The sequence below is a fragment of the Rattus norvegicus genome, chromosome 1 (genome assembly GCF_021556685.1).
Source record: "Rattus norvegicus strain SHRSP/BbbUtx chromosome 1, alternate assembly SHRSP_T2T, whole genome shotgun sequence".
Classification (NCBI taxonomy): Eukaryota; Metazoa; Chordata; class Mammalia; order Rodentia; family Muridae; genus Rattus; species Rattus norvegicus.
In genome coordinates this window covers 45,931,943-45,951,074 of record NC_141534.1, presented here as the reverse complement: position 1 = coordinate 45,951,074, position 19,132 = coordinate 45,931,943, and the positions used below count along the sequence as shown (strand labels likewise).

Below are 19,132 nucleotides of genomic sequence, written 5' to 3'. Positions count from 1 at the left end.
GGCTACAGGTCACCACTGCTAAGTGAATACAGAAGTAAGACTTGCTCAGAAGGCCCGCAAAGGATGACGGATGAGATCTGTCTTTTATTCCACTTTAAATAAGTCTGTCTTTGCTTAGCCACTTAAAACTGCTCACTTCCAGCTGGTTCCAGGCCAAAGCACCACTGGTTAACAGCTCAGGGCTGCAAAAACAACAGAGATGCTCACCAGCCCGACCATCCGCACCAACACTAGATCCAGCTCAGGGAGTATGCAAGCTGGAACATAAGGGCAGGGCTGAATGTGGAGAGACCAACTCTGTCAATAAACTGTCGTATTTACTAAGGAATCCTTCTGTCCAGACCACAGAAACCCTCCCATCCATGAATATCAGGGCTATGCCCCTCTGATTTAACTTCAAGCAACAGCCCAGCTTAAAGGGAGCAGAGTGCTTCCTGGCTTCCCAGAGCAGCCTGCCCACCAGGACTGGACTCATCTTCTCCTCCAAAGGTGCTTGGCTCTAAGTGGCCATAAGTAAATCCAGTCACAGTCAGACTCCTTAAACAAAGAACAAAAGTGACAGATTTCAGAATTGGCCAATAATTAACAGCAGCACCAACAATAAAACAATAAAACACTTCTTCAGGACAAAATCTAAAAACTATCCAAGATTGATATTACGAAAAGAAATCCACAATGACAGGCCCTGCAGCAGGACTCATGGATAGCATTGGAATGCTTCACGAGGAAACATCCCTAGGTCTCATATTTGTTAACCAAATCTCTTGCCGAAGCAACAATCAGCTGCTGCTTTCAGAAACCCCTAACTTCTCAGTAACTGTGTGTGTCTGTAAGCAGCCATGGGCAGATGCCCCAACAACCAAAGCTGTGCAATGTGCATGTGTGCTCTCGCTCTCCCCCTCCCCCGCCCCTCCCCCCTCTGCATATCTCTGCCTCTCTCTCTCTTACACACACACACACACACACACACACACACACACACACTGTCTCTATCAATCTATCTATCACACACATCCTGTTCTCACCTTGGCACTAAAATATGTTAGAAATGCAAATGAGCCCTCCCAGAAATGTACACTAAGTCAGTAAGTCCGGCTTGGGCATGCATGACTGTAATTGCAGCACTGGGGAGGCTGAGGCTGGAGGTCAGGTTGACAGTTCAAGATCAGCCAGGACTATATAGCAAGACCCTGCATCTAATACACATACAATTGAGCAGTTGCCTGGACACACAGCACACCTGACTGGTAACCACCTCGAAATAGGTGCAGCCTTTCATGGCAATGGGGGTGGGGGAGCATTCGACATAGTAGTGCCTTTTGAGTTTCTCTCAAATCTCTATTTTCTCGTCAAATCATTTTTTGGAAAATTACCAAATGTTAAAAGCTATGTGACGACAGGTGATTACATTTTTGCAAGCTCCTTTGGACTGGTAATACAATGGGGGGGTGGAGGGATGGGGGTCACCAGGTGCGATGCTCCCATTCTCCTGCAGGGTGATTCAAGGAGGTCGCAGCAACAGTCAGGTTGGCTATGAGTCTCTGTGAGCCCAGCCATCCTATCAGCTCCTTCAGGCTACACAGAATTGGAGGGAGAGGCTGGGGCAAACCAACTCAGAGCAGAGACAAGAGCAGCATCCACTGTGCACAGTGAAAGCAGGGCAACCTGAATTCGCATCCAGTCCTTGACATCACAAGCTATGTGACAAGGCATGAGGCCGGGTCAATTAGTGCACACAAACTATGTGTGCTTATCTGCTTAGATGAGGCCATTGAGCGGATGACTGTCAAGCTCTTGCAGGGTTTGGTTGAAAAGAAATTAGAAAGCCAAACATGGAAAAGATAAGGGAAGCCGGGTTAGAACTTGGTAAGTTCTAAACTCACTGTAGCTTTTCCCCGAGATTGAGTAAATCTTGTTACTCTGGGAAGACCTTAGTTTGTAAAGTTCACTGTGATTAGGAAGGGATGGCCAATGACTAGATGGTAGGATGAGTGTTCAGATTTAAAATGGGGCTGGGGTGGGTGGGGTGCATCATGTGAATGACCAATAACAGCCCTCGGAAGGGGCACCTCCACCATCACTCACTCCAGTAAGTGGAAGAAGGATGAGTCAGTCAACTAGCACTGGTTGAACTTTGACCTGGTGTCTTGAAGATTATTCTTGAACAACATATTACATGGCCATCTATAGCCATTTAGTGGGTTGTAAAATCAGTTTAGTGGGGGCATTACAAGAATTTTTATGAGGGGCTGAACAAGGGCTCTACTTGTGTTGGAATATTGTCCACGCTGGATCACACGTAAGTGAAGCACCTGGATCTAGCAGTAAACACGTGTGTATTGATACTACACCAACACACGGGCAGTTATAAAAATTCTACCCTAAAATAAATTTGGGGGGAGAAAGACAGATCTATAAAACACAAGAAAAATTAGGGCCCTTATGTACTCTTGATGAGAAAGTAAATAATATATGGTAAGAAAAAATGACAGTTCCCCAAAAGAATCCAAAATGAAATTGCCATGTGATCCAACAGTTGCACTTCCTGGTGAACACTGAAAGAATTAAAAGTGGGGTCCAGATGTTTGCACGTTCCCAGCCATCACTCCCCTGTCACAACAGCAAGCAACTTTACCATGTCTACTTCTTCACTGTTTGTACCTGAGAAACAGGGCTCCCATCCTCAACTGCCCCCAAAAGCCTCTCAGTGGTGCCTCAACCCTAAAACGAACAGCTTGGCTTCAGATGTTTGCAACCAGCTCCTTGCCAGGAATGCACACCTTGAATCCCGGCACTTGGGAGTAGAAGCAGGCAGATCTCTGTGAGTTCAAAGCCAGCCTGGTCTTCAGAGTGAGTTCCAGGATAGCCAGGGCTACAGAGAAAAAACTTGTCTCAAAAAAACCCAAAGATAGATAGATAGATAGATAGATAGATAGATAGATAGATAGATAGACAGACAGACAGACAGACAGAAGATAGAAAGAAGGAAAGAGGAAAACCATCCTTATCTCCGCAGCCCGGGGCACCCGCACATGACTTGGTTCATGTCACACCCTTCATGTTATTTGGATGCCCCACTCCCATGCAGACTTCCCAAAGTTTTACACCTCAAGACTTCTCCCGAGGGCCATATTCCTAACTGCTTGTGGTCAGTTTTGATTGTAGCCATGCCTCAGAATTACGCAGACCAAACCTAAAGTCTGTGTGTGTGTGTGTGTGTGTGTGTGTGTGTGTGTGTGTGTGTAGATGGGTAAGTAGGTATGTGCACATGTAAGAGCAGGTATCTGTGGAGTCCAGAAGGGGGCGCTGTATCCCATGGAGCTGGCGCTTAGGTGGTTGTGAGCCACCTAAGTACTAGGGACTGAGTTCGGGTCCTCAGCAAGAACAGCTCATAAACACAGAACCATTTCTCCAGGTTCCTCCTCCAATTCTTCAAGCACAGAAGCCACAAGATTACCAAGGACACCCAAGTGACCACCCCTGTGTCAGCATTTACTGCTCCTAATCCCAAACCAGCCAGTGCCAGTTCAAACAGTGCATACTTGGCTCTCACCCACAGGGCACAGAGTCCTAGCACAGATGACTGGGCCCTGGGTAAAAGCCCAGTGTGTCCCTCAAGCTCCCATATACACTTATCTCTACAATGGGACCCCAGTGCCTAGCTCTCACAAGGAAAACTATACTCAGACATCAGAATCACACTTCCGTGTTCATATGCGTGTACATGTGTGCATGCCACTGCATGCACAGTGGGTGCATGTTCACTTGGAGGTCAGAGTTCAATGTCAAGCATTTGTCTAGTGTTGTCTACCTCTTTCTTCCCCGTCTTACTCTTTTGTTTCCATTTATGTATTGGGGGCAGGGGGTCATGTATGTGTCACAACACACATGTGGAGGTTATAAGACAAATTATAGGAATTGGTCCTTCCCCTCTGTAAGGGGAGGTTTTATTGTTAAAGTCCTGTTCCCTAATTGGCTCTTGATTTGCCAATAAAGAAGGCCAGGAGCCAATTGCTGGCAGGAAGGTACAGCAGGACTTCCGGGTCCCAGGTGGAGAAAGAGCAGCAGGGAAGGGAAGAGGGGCTTTTCTGCCATGCTTTGGAGGAAGAAGAACCCAGCAATTGTGTAAGATCTCTGGGGCAGCTAGGACCTGTGGCCTCTGCGACAGGCTGGTGGCCAAGGATGTTTGGCAGGGGCTAGGTAGAAGTTTAGGGCAGGTGGAGAGAGAGAGAGTAAGTTGGTAAGGGTATGCCATCCAGGCAGGAGATAGTAGCGCCCAGCAATTGTGCCAAGAAGGCAAATTAAAAGTAATGAACCCAGAGTGTCTTTTATCCCCATGTTCAAAAGTCTCAGGAGTGGGCTGGTGGAACGGTCACCTCCCAGAGCTAAAGGCTGGTACAAAAGGGAAGCCAGAAGGGGCCAGGGTGATACCCGATCTCGGGCCAAGGTGGTAGCAATTTTAAAACTACAGACAACACCCTCTACCATGTGGGTTCCAGGGATCAGTGGGTCATCAAATTTGATGGAGGGGCATTGACTTTGTCAGCCATCTGGTCAGCTCCCCTCTACTCGGTATTTCGAGACAGGGTTTCTCATTGAACTGCAGCTCATCAATTCATCTAGGCCGGCTGGTCAGTGAAGTCCAGGGATCCTCTGTCTCGTCCCCACAGAGCCAGGTTACAGAAGCACAAGTCTGACTTTTTATTTGGACTCTGAGGATCCAATCCCAGGTCCTCGTGTTTGTGTGGTAGCCCATTTTCCCCAAGTGCTCTAAACCACACTTCTAAGCTCTGTTCTGGTCTACACCTCTGACTTCTTGACTCAGAACTCTCTTGTTCTTGAAAGGCAGCAGAGCATCCTGTTTGGTCTGAGCAGGGCAGATGGTTTGCTCACGGGGGAAGGAGTCATGGAGAAGGAGCAGACAAAACAAGCATATGCTTAACTGTAATCATCTCTGTCACTCTGGACCTGCTCAGCCAAAGAAATGCCTTTCTTTCAGTTACAAAAAAACAAATTTACAGAAGATATCCCATAATATAGAATACCAAGAACCTACAATAGCATATTCTGGTACACATCAAATGACCAAACACCAGAGACAAAAGAACAGCAGTGGGAGACCACATGAACAAGAGCACCCTACACTCACACCATCCATACAGAATCATGTTTCATTCATTATCCATCTCATGACGAACCTCGTGATCACATATAAATAGTTGGCATTAAAACCCAGCAAAGCAATATAGAGCATTTTCTCCTTGCCTTAATGAAATAATGAAATAATGAAAAATAAGTCACAGTGCAAACTAAATAAAACTTTCAGGGTTCGGGGCAGGGCTGGGCTCCATGACCGAGCATTCGCCGAGCATGTGTACAACCCTGGGTTCCATCCTCAGGAGGAGCAGGTAAGACAACACAGAAAGTAGAGTTCCTCTCTAGTAATCTTACAGAAGGAACAATGAAGAGAACTACTTAGTCTGCATATGGTGTGGCTCTGAGAGAAACTCTAGCCTGCTTAACTGAGGGAGGACATTAAGCAAAAGGCCAGGTCAGTACACCTCAGAGAGAACAAACTCTGGCTTAGCAATCAATGTGTAGAAAAGAAGGGACGAGGGGTTGGGGATTTAGCTCAGTGGTAGAGCACTTGCCTAGCAAGCGCAAGGCCCTGGGTTCAGTCCCCAGCTCTGAAAAATAGAAAAGAAAAAAAAAAAAGAAAAGAAGGGACAAAAATATTTTTGAAAGGCAGATATTTATAAAAATGGGGCATGGGTATGACTAGTAAAAATGGTGTACAAACAGACTTTGTGGACATTAGTTCATGGTGGAAACATGCATTTCTTCTTAGTGTTCTTGCTGGGAACTTCAATACACTGACATGTCACGCTTTAGGATGGGCTGGGGACGAATATGAAGGTGTGTGTGACTCTGTGGCCATAACTACATGCTCTCTAGCCCAATGCTCGTGCTTCCAAGTGCCTTTAGTGAGCACGGTGAAAAGCTGTGAGGACTCCTCCAGCAGCACTCAGAGCCCCACCTCTTCTGATGGAAACTGTCAACCATCCATCTCCCTGGCTGATGGTGGGATGCGGTGTCACAGATAATTCAAGCAGCTGTCAGAGTTGCACAGTGCTGAGGATTCCATATGGCCTGTGGAAGACACACATGTGCTCTAAGCCCTTCCCCCTCCATAGAACAAGCTGGGAGGAATGAGGCAGACACACTGGGACTCCGTCCCAGATCTGTGCTGCAATATGTTCATATACGACGTCCACACTCCATGGCATAGGAGAGCATCATCTGAAAAGGCACGTGAACATGCCTCGTGGTACAGCTGACACACGTAGGGAAGTGTCATGGACCCTCAAACCCCAGGTCTGAAATGTAAAACTTCCTAAGCACTGACAAAGCCCACAAAAGGTTTCCGGATTACCTACGGCATGTCCAAGAGCACAGATGACCTCAGACAACTGTGGACTCCCAAACCCAGCCATCCCACAGAAGCAATGACCACTAGCAAATATATCAGACTCAGATAAGTTCTGTCATCCACTCCAGGGAGATGTGTGGGAAGCAGGAAGAAAACCCACAGAAGACCAAACTGCTGGGTGAGGAACCTGATTCTCTCCCCACCAGCCCCCAAAATGAATCCAAATTCACACTGTCCCTTCCTGTCCTTCACGATTCTGATGCCTTGGGGCATCTGAATGTTACAACGGAAGAACTTTAAAGATGGGTGGGAAGGTAGTGTGTGTGAGAAGAATTTATAATAGCACTAGAGAAACTGCGCTAGCTAACTTTATACATATCACAGTCATGAATTAACTGGGTCTGGTTTATGGCTGTTTTTAATCTCAGCCCATCCAGCCCAAAAGTAGAATGTTTTTCCTAAGATTGCTTTCAACCAGAAGCTCAGTAGAAGGAGGGGGAAAATCAAAATATGATAAGATTCGTCTTCCCTTCCTGCTTTGTGAACAGCCTTTGGCTTAGTTAACTCTCACACTAAAAACAGGATGAAAAAAAAAATGCTGCCACGGAGCCAGGTGTCACACCTGCTCTCCCAGAATGCGAAGGCTGAGGAAGGAAGGCCATAAGTTCAATCACACCCCCGAGGCTACGGGGACAGGTCAAAGCCAAGCAGCACAAAGAATGACACCCGTCTCAAAAAAATTATTAATAATAATCAAAACCAGCCTGGCCTACCTGCACAGAATTATAATTTGAGCTGCCTGGCAGGCTAAGGCAAAAAGATTATAAGTTCAAGGCCAGCTTGAGCGACAGAGAGAGTCAGAGGGAGGCTAATGATCCCTCTCTGGAAAGGCTGTAAAGGGGACAGTGACATCAGCAGGATTATTTGCCTAACATGTACAACACAGCAGTCTCTAGTCCTAGCACCACCCCTCCCCCAAAATGGCCTTGAAGGGAGGGGTTCCACACTACGGGGGAGGTACAGAGAGAAACGGGACCAGAAACACAATGTTTACAGGAACCTCGTCTTGAAGAAAAGAGCACCTCTTCAAAATTGTGGGCCCTGCTCAAACACTTCATGGTTCTATTTAAACACCCCCTCTTTTCTTTCTACAAAGAAAACCCCTGAGTATCAGCCTGGATATATTTACAACACTCCCCTTGGAGGATGACCAAGGTCTACATTTGGTTTTAAAAGATGGTTCTTCCTACATGGCAGCTATCTCGAAAGGCCAAGACACACATTCAGAGGAGCCCAGCCTCTCGTTAACATTTTCCAAGCATACAGTAGCTATGCCATTTGGCACTCACCACAACCCCTCCCGAAAGCACCCAAAGACTGCCAACTTCCCTGTGCTTTTTTACAAGAAGAATTCTTGAAAAAAAAAAAAAAGCATCTATTTGCAGAAGAATTCCACTTTTACTGGGATGGCCATCAAAAGTTTACTGTCCCCCGCAGGGAGTCCACTAGTTTTTAGTGACTTGGCCCAATATCAAAACAGCTGCAATTAAATGGAGTTGTGCGGGTCAGATAAGATATTAAAACAGAGGGCTATCCCCATGGAACTAAAATCATGCTTAGCACATGTTCGAGTTACATACGCCGCCCAGGGCAAACGACTGTGAGACGCACCTCCCAGGAGGAAAAGTAGGTCAACTCAACTCCCTGAGCTAGTCACTAGGCCTCAGCACAGAGCAGAGCTGGGCTGAAGCAACTGTCCAGGCTGCTTCAAAATTCCAACCTCATACTCAATGACTTTAATGGGAGACAAAGCTGAGAGTCACAAGGGTGACAAATCAGGGTATGCAAAACTTGAGACACTTTAGGATCACGGTGGCTCTGCAGCTTGGGCCTAAGGGAGAAAACGAATTCACGCACCAGACGATGCCCTGTCCTCAAGGTTTCCCTACCAGTGCGAATCCTACAGTTCCCACGAGCTCCTTAATGACAGGCTCATCTTAAAAACAGGAACCTTTTGATATCATTTCATGTGTCAGAGGGATCACCGATGACTAACAAGGCCTGCAGAGACGGTTTCTAAATTTAATCAGTGTTTGTAGCTCTTCCCAAGGTTTAAGAAAACAAACCCATCAAGTGTATGCTTGCCACAGAAGCACTGGGATGGATGGAGAGGTTCAGGGCAAGCCTGGACCACGTGGCCATAGCTGGAGGCAGTGAATGGGGGACAAGAAGGTGGGGGCAGAGACAGAAAGGGAAAAGGACAGGGAGGACGTTACCCAGTACAAACCTTGTCACCTGTGAGTCACAGGGGAGCTGCAATAGTTTCATGGATTTGCTGCCCCAATGCAATGGTAAAAATGTTAAGGTTGTCATGGAGATCTCTATGTGGCTTAAATTCCTACCAACCACACATTCCTACCATAAATGCGTCTGCAGTCATGGCATAGGAGCACTACAAAGAGGGGTGGGGGTGGGGTACACAAACGTCAGTGCGGCTATGTTGCCTCCAAGGGTTCAGCCTCACATCTGCTGGGCAGCACCAAAAAACAAACAGTCCTCAGCTTCCCAGTTGTCACTTAGGGTACATGGGCAGGAGGGCTCAATGGGCACAGAGCTTTGCTGTGCAAACATGAGGACTTGAGTCCAATCCTCAGTACCCATGGGACAGAGTCAAGAACAATGGCAAGAAATAAAAGATTTGGGGGGCTTTTGGGAGGGTTTTTTTTTTGGTTTGTTTTTTGTTTTGTTTTGGTTGTTGTTGTTTTGTTTTGAGGCCAGCCTGGGCTACATAGTAAGACTGTATCTCAAGGGAAAAAAAATTAGGATAGAGGCCTCAGCAAAGAAGAATACTTGTTGCTCTTGCAGAGGACCTGGGTTCAGTTCCCAACACCTACATGGCATCTCACGACCACCTGTAACTCCAATTCTAGAAGATCTGGTGCTTCTCCTGGATTTGGCAGAAGCCAAGCATACATGCAGTGCCCTTACACGCATTCAGCCAAAACACTCATCTGCACATAATAATAATTGCCTTATTAAAGTGACAGTATGGGGCCAAAAAGGTGGGTGGGTGCAAGCCTGACACCATGAATTCAGTCCCCAAAGTCACAGTGAAGAAGAGAATGTGTGAAAAGATAGCATGTACCCATGCACACACAGGGGGAGGGAGAGTAGAGGGAGAGAGAGCGCTCAAGCAATAGGGCACAATAACAAAATAAAGAAGGGACTAGGGATACAGCTCAGGGGGTAAGAACCCTGGCCACACATGGACCACAGTCTACACCCCAGACTCACACCATGGCTGCCCATGTGCCTATAAACCTCAGTGCTGTGGGGGTAGAGACTGTAGAATTTTCTGGCCACTGCTCTAGCTCCAGGTTCAGTGAGAGACTCACACCAGCAGAGAGTGGTCGGACTTTGTAGGACCCGCGGTGACTCGTAACTGGTCAGAGAGGCAAGAATCCATGACTGTTGACTCATGTGTGTGTGTGTGTGTGTGTGTGTGTGTGTGTACAATGTATATGTGCACATATTCACATGTATTTACATGCACATAGAGGTCAAAAGTTATTCTTCACCTAGGTTGTTGAGACCTCACACTGATCCTGAAGCTCTCTCATTTGGCCATGTGGGCTGGACAGTGAGCCCCAGGGATCCCCTGTCTCTTCCCACCCCAGCACTGGGGTTAGCACAGGCCCCCATGCACAGCTTTTTACACGGGTGCTAGGGATTCAAACTCAGGCCCTCTTGATCGAATGGCGAGCTCTTTACTGATTGAACGATCTCCCTGACCTTAAATGGAGTCATTTAACCAGAAACAAGTTTTCCTTCTTAAAAAATGGTTTGAATTGGATAATTTCTAAAGTATCTGTTGGCCCAAAATACATAGATTTCATTAAAGTTATACAGGATGGCACCTGTGAACAAGACACATTCTATCACACTATCAATGTTATCTATAGTTTACAAAAATTTGTAGTAACATCTGCTGGACACGGGTAGCTGTAGCCTATAAATTATATTTTGAAATGATTCAAGAATGGTTCATGTGCTGTATAAATGGGTAGAGGGCTTCCTTTAGACAATGGGAATCACACAAGGTGTTCTTCGGTGCCGAAGGTAGCATATATGAACACCCACTCATTCAGTGATTTTCTGAGTGTGCCCAGCGTTGGCTGTCAGCTCAGTTTTTTGGGAATTTTCTAACTCCTCAGATTTACCAGGCCATCAAAATTCTGAGAGCTTAAAAACAAAATAAATGCTGCCATGAAATGACATCTCCACACACATTGAGACCCCAGCAACAACAGACTTGGTTCCAGGCCCAATGTCTTCATACACTTACGAGACTAACAACAGCCAGACACAGTAACCTCTCTAAACAAATTTTAAGGTAGGTAATTTTTAAAACTCCAATTGCACAGGTAGCTGGAGTTGAAGCAAAGCAAACCTCCTCTTGCTGGTGTCCTTTCCAAAAGGGGTCTTCACTGAAGAGGTAAAATGGCTTCAGTTACTACAAAGTGCCATGTTCCTCAGGGAGACATTTCTAAACGTCTCTCACTGTCAACAGTGATATTAATATATAGATTATATTATCATATAGTTATATTAATATATAGATTCTTTTTCTTAGGGGCCAGACATATCTCATTAAAAAAAGGTCGAAAGCTTCTGTTAGACGTAGATCAACCATGAGCGTTAGTGTTGTAGGCTGATCTTTCCCTATAGGCCCTACTGCTGAGCTAATGTAATGACCTCAAACTCTACCACTCAGCTCTGCAAACTCACCTATGTGGTTGGATCTTCATAATCCTATGCAAGCCATTCCACACAGATACCACAAAAAAAGTACAGGGGAGGCGATGTGGGCTCTGTGCCTTCCTGCTCCCTCTCCAGGGAGTGTCCGTAAGACACATCTCTCACCCATGATAGATGTTTTTCTTTTTTTGTTGTTGAGACAATCTCACTGTGTAGCCCAGAAAACACTGGAAATCTCTCAAGAGCTGGGTTAATCTCCCCCTCAGGAAGAAAAGGCCTTTAAATGTTAAAAAACATAATCTGTCAAATGAATGAAAATTCTATTCTAGACTAGAATCCAGACCTACTGATGCTTGATAAGGACACTGCTACTGCTCAACACTTCAAAAATGGGTAACTCTTCTTTTTAATGTCGACATTTTACTATTGGTAAGGACCATTAAAAGAGTCAGGGATTCACACCTCGGGAAACCACTCAATGGATAATGTGCTTGCCATACAAGCATGAAGAAATGAGTTCAATTTCCTGGAATGGAAAAAAAGGGAGGGGGAGTTGCATAGCCACACATCCAGGAGAGCCTATAATCTGAGACTGGGAAGGCAGACATAGGAGGAGCCTTGGAGGTTACTGACCAACCAGCCTGGTTGATTTCGAAAGCTCTAGGTTCAGTGAGAGACCCTGAATCAAAAAAAGACAAATGAAAACTGTCGAGGGCCTGGAGAGATGGCTCAGTGGTTAAGAGTACTGGTTGCTCTTCCAGAAGCCCTGAGTTCAATTCCCAGCACCCACATGGCAGCTCACAACCATCTGTAACTCCAGGAACCAACACCCTCACACAGGCATACATCCATGCAAATCAGCAATACCCATTTTTTAAAGTATTTTTAAAAAGTAGAGATGTAAGGAAGACGTCTAACATCAACCTCTGTCCTCCACATGCATGTGTACATTTGCGCACCCTAGCACACATGTAAGCAAACACATACATGCTCAGATTTGACAAAGGCTCTCTGGATCTTGGTTGAGATGGTATCTCGTCAGGTATGTTCAGCCAACACCACATAAATGGACACCACCATTTTGCCAGCATTTTCAAAAGTTCTGGGCTCTATGTGGAAAGGATGCACCAGTAAAATAAGCAAACTAGTTCCTGTGTGATAGGAAGTTACCCACGGAGTACAGCACGGGGTGCTATAGTAACAGACTCAAACCATGTGAGAAAAGTACCCAGGGTGCTCATAGGGCATCCTCTCCTTGGGCTCTATGGTCTTATGGAGAACCAGAAAGGGCACGAAAGACAAGCCAGTAGAAGAAACGTAATGACAGCAGAGAGGAGAGAGGAAGGGAGAGAACAGCGAATACGGCCCTGTTCCTTGCAGGTTAGATTGCGTTTGCTTTGTTTTGTTTTTTTGAGAGAGACAAGGATGGCCTTCATCTCCTCATCCTCCTGCCTCCACCCCCAGACTTCTGAGACCACAGGTGTGTATTGTCAAACCCAGGGCTTCGCACAGGCTAGGCAGGCACCCTACCAACAGTCACATCCCTAGGCCCCCGAGCTATAGGAAAGGAATGCTGCACCAGAGCAAAGCTCTGAATTTTAAAGTGAAATTAAATAATGCGCTAGAGCTCGACTGTCTGTTTTAAAGCCAGAGGGAAGCCTTAACTCACACCTCTTTAAGGATCTGTCCACAAACTGTTGACAAAAGGCCCTTCAGCAACCTCCTTCCACATGATCAGTAATAGTGACTCTTAAAGACCCCAACACCAGGAAAGTATAACCAATGCTGCGGGCCAGATTCCGTCGCTCGGCTACAGACCTCATAAAGGGAAACCACACAGGCCAATCCCCGGCAAGACGAGGGCAGAGAGAGCTGGCCGGAGCCAGGCACACATGACTCAAGATGGGAAGAGCCCGCTGTTCCTGGCCTCCATCAACTGTGGTTGGGCACTTTCTGTTCACTGTTCAGTGATAATGCAAAATCCGGCTTCCAAATTGTAGGTAGCTTTCACCGTGATCACTCTCTGATTTGCTTACACCGGGCATCTATTCTAGGCAATTTCATAACAGTGTGAACCTGGGTGCCCATCCACTGGTCACTGCCTTCTGTGACTGATGGAGGTGAGCAACCCAGATACTATTTTTCTGCAGGATGTCTTCCTCCCTGCCCTCTGAGTTCATTTTACCTCAATAGTTCTGGCCTCTCCCTCCTTGTCTGTCATCAGACCTCCGTGGATCATACTACTGGAAACTGACCTCACTGGCAGTCTTGCCTCTCCAAAAACACTGCAGATTATCTCCAAAGGGACCTTTCAGCATGCAAATCTGACCTCTCTCTCCTCCCCAAGCATAACCATTGGCTCTGGGCTGGCACTGCTCACTGGTGCTCCCTACCGAGCACCTGAAGTTCTCTTACGCAGCTCATGTTTGCGGCTTAACAAGGTTGAATAACACACTGTGGCACTGCACTCAACCCCTGTTCAATGCTGAAGGAGAACTGGGTGTGGTATGCTCTCCCCCACCCCGACCCCCGTCAGCCCACACCGCCTTGTTTCTCTTTATTCACAATGCTGCAGTTTCCCTGAGTCTTGTCCCAATGTTTGCAAAATGCTTTCACGCTTGCGGTCTTGTGTGAACCTTCTTACAACTGACACGTCAATGAGAACACTCAAGGAAGGACTAAGGTTGTCAAACATGGACCCTCAGGACCAGACTTTCTCCTATGTGCCTTGTAGTCCCAACTTCTGGCTCCTTTCTAGAAAATAATCCATCCAGTATAGTCCAATGTAGACAGACAGACATCTCACCTGTGTGCATCCTGTGCATTTTACTAGACAAAGGCCAAATTCCACCCACTGCTGTCAATTCCAGAGAACTGTAGCTTGCTTCCTATCCTGTAGCCCACTCACACATCTGTCCCTCCATTCAGGAGACAGTTGGCAGCAGCGGACATTTGGTGCTGGCCATGGTCCTTGTCCTGAAATCTTAAGACTTGGTCTACACTTCCAAAATGCCCCTGATAAGCCAAGGACAGAAAGTAGAGAATGCTTGCTGTTCATACAGGAGCTTGGATAAACAAAGTGACAAACCAGAAGCCAGTAAGCTGAGAGCTCACCAGGGCTGTGTCCCTTTAGGAACTTGTTGACTGGGACAAGTTCCTGGCACTCAGTTTCTTTATCCACAAAATGAGAGAATGGTGTGTGTTATCTTTAACGTTATTTCAATGTGAAGAATCCCATAAAATACAAGATTCCATTTAGCCAGATGGCCACAGTGACAGCTACCACATATATACAGCACAGCACAGCACAGTTTCATACGTTTATAAGATGATCCCTGTGCCTCTTGTAGCTTGAACAAAGGCTTCTATCAATTATCCCACAAATCGATGTGTTAACTGCAAACCTGGAGTGTTGGTAAGATTCTACTGCAAACTGCCCATACGTCTGAATCTGTATGAACAGAGCGTGGTGCTAAATCATCCCACTGTGGGCACTAAATAAATCAGGCAAGACGCTCTTCTTACTGCCTCTTTACTTCTGTGATGCATCACTTTGAGGTGACTTCCAAAATTGCCCCATATAAAATACACTTTAATCCTATTTATTGGCCCATATTTACAAAAGTGATGTCTCGCCCAGCCTTAACTTCTAAGTCTTGCAACAAATTTCTCCCCAAATCATGAACAGACATGAAAACTTGGGTGCCTGGAAAGGTGGTTGGCTAAAGACAGTCACGTGATACACAGCTGATTGGTGGGAGACAGCCACGTGCTGCAAGGCTGATTGGCTGAGGAAGTCACATGCTACAAGGTTGACGCCTGCCTATGGATCCTTCCATAGTCTTCAAAGACATATGTCTGAGCATCACTTGAACAGCCAGACATAAACACTGGACAAAGTGCATTTCTATACCCCTACAGAAAAAAAGAAAATCTGTCCCAAAGTGTTTCTTTGTGGTGCTTATTAGATATATACTCACTTTTCCCACTTGCCCAGAAACACTGATTTGCAGTGATCTGTGGTGACTATAGAAGTAGGGCGGGGCCTGGGCAGTGACCCACATTGTGCCTTTTAGTGAATTACAAGAGGAGTCTTCTCCCAGTGTAAACCTGGGGCTTGGCAAATTGAGTGTGAATTGATTTTAGACTCTGCTCACCCGTGGGTAAGGTTTACCTTGTACAACGAGCAAACACGCACATGGGGACCGTGCACGGTTGACATGACAAAATGCATGGGTTTAAACTGTGGCCTAGTACAGGTACTGACAACTAGACGAGAAGATGTCAGCTTGCCAGGGGACGTGGAAAAGGAACCATCCTGGCGAAGATATTTGACTGACACATGATGGATGTGTGAGTAATCAACAGATGGAGGAGAGAGTAAGAACTGTGTAAGCAGAATGCTGGTTCCTTCCAGATAATGGCCTGGAAATGACAAGTTGCAGTGGGACGTGTCTGGAGCAGCCAGTCTGCCTGCACTCCTGAGAGAGGAGGGGGAGGAGGAAGCAAAGGCTGGCGGGGCCTCATTATCAAGAACCTGACATGGTTTAGGGCCTGGCTTTGTGGACTGGGTTTGTCGCTGCCTCTTTTTGGTTGTAATGAGCTCTCTGTGGCTCTGGCTAATCTTGAACTCACAGAGACTCACCTACCTCTGCCGCCACCCAAGTGCTAGGAGCTAGTGTGTGCCACCATGTTGTGCATGATCATGGGTTAAGGCTTGGCTTTGCTATGTAGCCCAGGCAGACCTACACCAAAGCATCCTCCTGCCTCAGCTTCCTGAATACTGGAACTACAGGAGTGCCCTACCATGCCTCACCCTCTCATACCTTTTATGGGATGTTAGACGTGGAAGAGGGGGCCCTGTTGGAGATTGCTTGGCTACTGTAAATAGCAAACTCCTTTTCAGATATACCTCACCATTATTTTTTTTCTACCCATCAAAAAAGACCTTTGCATGGGGTTGGGGATTTGGCTCAGTGGTAGAGCGCTTGCCTAGGAAGCGCAAGGTCCTGGGTTCGGTACCCAGCCCCGAAAAAAAAGAAAAGAAAAAAAAAAAAGACCTTTGCCACCCTAAAGCAACAGGTTTCTATTTTCCTTTCAACTGGGGGTGGGGGTGTCAATGATCTGAAAATGTGCTTTTTAAAATTAATCTTAATATTAGACTTTTTTGGGTTTTTAAAAATATGATAATCTTTTTTAAAGCCATCTACTTTTTCACTAGTGTGTGTGTGTGAGTGTGTGTGTGAGTGAGTGTGTGTGTGAGTGTGTGTGTGAGAGTGTGTGTGAGTGTGTGTGAGTGAGTGTGTGTGAGTGAGTGTGTGTGTGAGTGTGTGTGAGAGTGTGTGTGAGTGTGTGTGAGAGTGTGTGTGAGTGTGTGTGAGTGTGTGTGAGTGTGTGTGAGTGTGTGTGAGTGAGTGTGTGTGAGTGAGTGTGTGAGTGTGTGTGGGTGTGTGGGTGTGGGTGTGTGTGTGAGTGAGACTGTGTGTGTGTGAGAGAGTGTATGTGTGAGTGTGTGTGAGTGTGTGAGTGTGTGTGAGTGTGTGTGTGTGTGAGTGTGTGTGAGTGTGTGTGTGAGTGGGTGTGAGTGTGGGTGTGTGAGTGGGTGTGAGTGTGGGTGTGAGTGTGTGTGAGTGTGTGAGTGTGCAAGTGTGTGTGTGTGTGTGTGTGTGTGTGTGTGTGTGTAGGAGGAGCAAGAGGTCAGAAGGGAATCGGGTCACCTGGAGCTGGAGATACAGACAGTTGTGAACTGCCTAACATGAGGCTGTAGGAATCACACTCAGGTTCTATGCAAAAACAGTTATGAGCTCCTAACCACTGGGCCATTTCTCCAGTACCACCTGGCCTGCCCTGCCCACCCCACCCCACCCCTAGTTCTTTTCTTATTCCTTTTTTTGTTTGTTTGTTTGTTTGTTTTTTGAAACAGGTCTCATTGTGTAGTCTTGGATGGCCTCGAACTCAGAGATCTGCTAGATTAAATATGTGTGCAGCTAAAACTACAACTTAAAGCATAAAAGAAAGAAAGAAGGGAGGGAGGGAGGGAAGGAAGGAGGAAAAGAGAAAGACAGGAAAGTGGTTGAAAAAGCACACGTGCACTCGTTGGCTACGCAGGCGCAGGCGGTACTCCTTACTCCCAGCACATGATCTGTACCTTTAAGAAACGTGTAAGTCGTCCCCAGCTCCGAAAAAAAGAACCAAAAAAAAAAAAAAAAAGAAAAAGAAAAAAAAAAAGAAACGTGTAAGTCATTTCAATAAAGCTCTTAAAGACATTGTTTTCAATCTTGAATTGGAGACATCAGGTGTTATGTGTTAAATGAGGTTCGTACCTAAAAGGTAGAAGGCGAGAATCTTGGCGCTCCGCACCAGGAGTGTACACTTGTAGCACACCGAGTCTACCTGGGAATGTCACCTAGCGGCTTCTCTTCCAGCAGCTTCGGAAAACTGCAGGAAAACTTCCCCTGAATGGAATTATCTTCGCTATCAAGCAGCTTCTCCCATCCATAATATAAAGTTACCCTATCTTTCTTTTCTTTCTTTCTTTCTCTCTCTCTTTCTTTCTTTCTTTTTTTAAGTAAGGAAGGCCATGGAAGCAGCACGTCCATATTAAATTTCCGGTCTCAGAGATAAAAACTCCTCGCGCAATTCTATTCGCTACACTTTGCTGCTGAAGAATGGACCCTTTTCTCCCTGAACTGTTTGTGGTAAATACGATCCATCAGGGACACAGTGTTGTCGGCTTTCACAGAAACTTGGCACCGCAGCCGGCGGGGAGCCGCACGGGTCTGGGTGGTCGCAGTGAGAGCGATCTTCGCCGCTCCCCATCCCGATGGCCAAGCCCAGAATGCTCACCTTCTCCCTGCTACGCCCTTCTCCCCTGGGCGCAAGGAGATGGGAGCTGATGGGGATGGACTGCGCCGCCACCTCCAAACCTGGATGGCACAGTTGAACCCTAATTGTATTCGTGCCACGCGTGGGGCAGGGCAAGACCTCACTTCTGAGTCTTCTGGAAAGGGATTCTGCCCTGAGCCAAGCTGGACAAGAGAGAACACGAAGCCGCTGAGGACTGCCACCCTCCCGGACGGAGCAAAGTGGCCCCGCCGCGCCCCTAATTGCCTCTGCAGCCGGCGGGGAGGAGGGATGAGCCTGGCCCACTGGTGGAAGCTGGGACTGTGCTTGCAGCACCCCATAGCAGGACCCCGGTAGACCATGCGAGACAACCCAGCCGCGGAGCGGCGCCCTCGCCGGCGTCCCCGCCTGCGGCGCCCTTACCTCGTCCAAGTCCCAACACAGAGGACCGGTCAAGCCCCGCTCTGCGACCCGTAGCGAGGCCCCGCGGGACACAGGGCACACTCCGGAAAGTTTTCTCCGTCACTTTGTTCTCCGCTCGCTGAGCCCGCGAAGGTCAAGGTTTCTCTAGCTCCGCACTGCTCCAGTGAAGCCCGATCGGCGGCCACACCTTTCTACGCGCCGCTCGCCCCGCCCCGCCCCGCCCCGCCCGGACACGCCCTTGACACGCCCCTCCCTCAGAGATTCGCCGCCAGCCTCCGGAACCACGCCACGCCTCCCGGCCCCGACCCCCTTCTCTTGCTGGACTGACTCCATGGACACATTACATCCCCAGTTACCAAAACAACTCTCAGCTTGGAGCCAGCCAGTTACTGTGGCCCAGACCGCAAACTGCGAAGCGCGCGCGATCCTGGCTCTCCCTGTGCTGCAAAAAGGTTTCCTACGGTCCCACTAAGAGCAGCTCAGAAGCACAGGTCTCCACCAGGGAAGAGGCCACCCATCTTCCTGAAAGGCAGGGTTGAGTTGGGCCACCCAGAGTCCTGCAAGGCTTATTAGGCAAACCTGAGGGAACCAGTGAGCCCACGTGAGTGGAATGTGTTTGCATGCTGGGACCACCATCCTCTCCTGTGACCCGATGGCTCCACATCAGAGAGGAGAGAG

General features: G+C 47.3%; 1 protein-coding gene across 2 annotated transcripts in view; it reads right to left on the bottom strand.

Annotated features, from left to right (window-relative positions):
• Positions 1-18,647, bottom strand: part of Tiam2 (TIAM Rac1 associated GEF 2) — a 201,317-nt gene extending 182,670 nt beyond the window's left edge. Inside the window, exon 1 of one of the 2 annotated variants that reach the window (NM_001427474.1) lies at positions 18,455-18,647. The gene's annotated coding sequence lies outside the window, so the exon portion shown is untranslated. The remainder of the gene's footprint in view (positions 1-18,454) is intronic. The other variant, XM_087653111.1, reaches the window with a different exon arrangement.
• Between the last annotated feature and the right edge of the window lie 485 nt (positions 18,648-19,132).